The 2728-nt window shown below is 30.5% G+C and overlaps 1 non-coding gene across 1 annotated transcript; it reads right to left on the bottom strand.

Moving 5' to 3' along the window:
* Positions 973-1052, bottom strand: TRNAL-CAG. Its single transcript has one exon. It is a non-coding gene; the product is annotated as a tRNA-Leu (tRNA).

The raw sequence follows: 2728 nt of genomic DNA, 5'->3' as shown, positions 1-2728 counted from the left end.
TTGTTAATGAATTAAAAATGCGGTAAAAATGAAAGTGTCGCTATTTAATTGCGCTTGGCCTAGCTCATATAGTAGGCGCCATCACGACTTCCGAGAGGTGGAAAATCTGGGTCGTGACATTAAAATAGAATATCTTAATTGGAGTAAAAAATGGAGTAATGGTGGGAGTAATTTTACTCCATTTTGGATGAAAAAATTGAGGCAAGGGTGGAGATGGGCGTAGACTGGTTCTACAAATATGAATTATTGTTGCTATGAGACTTGTGTAATAGTCTCTGTTTGGCCAAGCTATAAAAAATCAACTTATTTTTGAGAGGCTTTTTCTTAAAAGTGTTTTTCTCAAAAGTACTTTTGACGAGAGGCAGTTCGTGTTTGGCTAATTAATTGGAAAAACACTTCTGGAAAGAATTAGTGACTTTTAAAAACTGCTTCTAAGTGTATTTTTTTTCAAAAGTGTTTTTCAAAGAAGCTACTTTTTTCTGTTTCTTCCAAAATGCTTCTGCTTCTACTTAAAAACACTTTTTTTCTTTCTAAAAGTTTGGTCAAAACACTTCAACTTTTTAAAAAGTACTTTTAAAAAAATACTTTTAACTATGGATGTTCTCACTCAAAAAATACTTTTTTCATTTATAAAAGCTCGGCCAAACACTCCTACTTTCAGAGGAAAAAAAATGTACTTCTTTTAAAAAAAGTGCTTTTAACTAAGGAGAAACTTGGCCAAACCTATTTATTGTCATTCCAGTTATTATAAAGAAAAAGAAGCATTGTATTATGTTTTGATTTTGGGTGAGATGATCTGAACTTAACAGTAAATTTGCTAATAGTTACTCCATAAATTGTAATGAAAATTGATCTAAACGAGAAAAGGATTGATTTGATCAAATAAACACAAAACTTGTACGTTCTCTTATCACCAAAAGCTTATAATGTTCAGAAAAAACAAACAACAAAAAAGAAAAAAAGTGGTGAGTGTGTCAAGAATGGGATTTGAACCCATGCCCTTTCGGCCAGTACCTGAAACTGGCGCCTTAGACCAACTCGGCCATCTTGACATATTACGGCACTTATTGTTATTCAGAGAATAACTTGTTCACAACTGTGTTTCTAGATACTGCCGCTTGGAGAAGCATTGAGAGAAAGCTAATTGACTTTGACAAGGCAATTTTTCTCCTTTGCAGAGAGACTATTAAGCTCGTTTGGTCAAGCTGCCAAATCTACTTTATTTTGAAAAGTACTTTTTTTAGAAAGTGCGTTTTCCAATAGACTTTTTTGAAAAAATAGTTTGTGTTTTGTCAATTCATTTAAGAAGTACTTTTTGCAACATTTAATAAACAAATTGTGTTTGGTCAATCTTTCTTAAAAATGTTTTCGAGTGTCAAAAGGATAATACCAAGGTCTTATAATATATTTTAAGGAGAAAAATATATTAAATATTTATGGTAAGAGCTCTTATTTATTTTATTAAATTAATATAAAACATAAAGTAAAACGTACATATTAAAGATTTAAAATCAATTTAACATATATAGTTATAACAAGCATATGATATTACTTAGTATAATTACTTATTGTCGTCATTCGGTATGAATTAGAAGTCTATTCCACAAATAATAAGCAAAGTCACTCACACATGATAATATTACATAAATAATTTCATCTTTAAATCTATCATACAACGCCTCATATTAGTAGAAGATTTATCTTGCATTTCTAAAGGAATACCAGAAGGCCCATCTCCTTCCTCTATCTTTGCAGTTAGGGGTGTTTCATGGTTCGTTTGGATCGGTTTTTCCCTTAAAAGAAACCAAACCAAGTAAGTCAGTTTTTCAAATATTAGAAACCAAACCAAAACAATTAAGTCGATTTTTCTCGATTCGGTTATGTCGGGTTTTGGTGGTTTTTCAGTTCTTTTGGTTATTTGTCGGTTTTTTCTTAAATATAAGACATACACTGCCAAACACATATTCCGGCGATCATATTTTCAACGTTACACTATCAAATCAATTGCCCTTTGAGAAATCTATTATTTACCAAGATATATTGATAATAATTGAATCAAATAGTGATGAATAATTTAAGGACTCAATTAAAAATATTTATTTTTAACACACAAATGGATTCTTACACTTAACAAAAAAAAATTACCAATCAAACTAGAATGTAAAGGTAAAGAACTATACTAAAAGTGCAAACTATTACTCCCTCTGTTCCAGTTTATGTGAACCTATTTCCTTTTTGGTCGGTTTCCAAAAAGAATGACCCCTTTCTAATTTGGAAACAATTTAGCTTAAATTTACAATTCTACCCTTAATGAGAGCTTTTATAACCATACAAATACTCTGGGCCTCTCTTTTAACTTGTTTAGGACCACAAATTCCAAAAGTCTTCATTTTTTCTTAAACTCCGTACGCCAGCTCAAACAGGTTCACATAAATATGGAACGGAGGGAGTAACATTTACAATTAAATTTTTGAAATTTTGTATAAAAATATACATACATATATATATATATATATATATATATATATAGGTGTAATAATAAATATGAAATAGCTACACCTATAGTCGGTTTGGTTCGGTTTTTTTCCGACTTTTTTTCTGACTAAAACCAAAACCAAACCAAATTTGATCGATTTTTAAAATTCAAAACCAAAACCAAACCAAACCAAACCAAACCAAAAAGTATCGGTTTTTTTGGTTGGTTTGGTTTGGTTTTCGGTTTGGTTCT

This window comes from Nicotiana attenuata, chromosome 12 (genome assembly GCF_001879085.1).
Source record: "Nicotiana attenuata strain UT chromosome 12, NIATTr2, whole genome shotgun sequence".
NCBI lineage: Eukaryota > Viridiplantae > Streptophyta > Magnoliopsida > Solanales > Solanaceae > Nicotiana > Nicotiana attenuata.
The sequence above is the reverse complement of the archived record's forward strand: the minus strand, read 5'-3'. Positions and strand labels throughout refer to the sequence as shown.